Below are 687 nucleotides of genomic sequence, written 5' to 3' on the forward strand. Positions count from 1 at the left end.
AAGATATGAATCAGATACAAATCAGAAATTCTTCAATATATGCAAATCCTTCAGTTGCCCAAATGCTTTCCATTTGCTCCAGTATATACAGTCAAATTTATTCCGTGTTTCTTCCAGATTCATGGTGGTGAACAAATTCACTTCTAATTCTGAGTATACAATTACTTAATTATCCACTATTAAACTAGGAAAATATATTATTCCTTTTCTTTGATATTTTGGGTCATATCATCTAAGTGTTTGCTTGAAACACGAATACAATTATAGCCAACATATTGGATAATTAAATAGAAAAAAATCTCTTAAACATTCTCAAAATTTCTGTGATTTTTCGTCTTTTCATCAATATTATTCCTCTATTTTCTTAATCAGAAAGAATAGCAGATTGATAAAGAACAACAAAAAGAAAAAAGATCAATCTTCATACTAAATAGTATGCTGAATATTAGCATAGTAAATCTTCATTATTTGGGATTAGGAGGAACACAGACCCATTTAGTATTAACATAATATTGTTTGAGGGGGAAGTATATAACATCATTTCCTTCAAGCAAATGATCCACTCATAGGATGCTTTTGCTACTCAGCTTTCCTACATAATCAGAACTTAATTCTTCTTTTTATCCTTTCTTTTTTGAGTTATCCTGGGTGGTTATATTGTGATCTAAAGTACAATCACTTTAGAAA

Source organism: Suncus etruscus, chromosome X (assembly GCF_024139225.1).
Source record: "Suncus etruscus isolate mSunEtr1 chromosome X, mSunEtr1.pri.cur, whole genome shotgun sequence".
NCBI lineage: Eukaryota > Metazoa > Chordata > Mammalia > Eulipotyphla > Soricidae > Suncus > Suncus etruscus.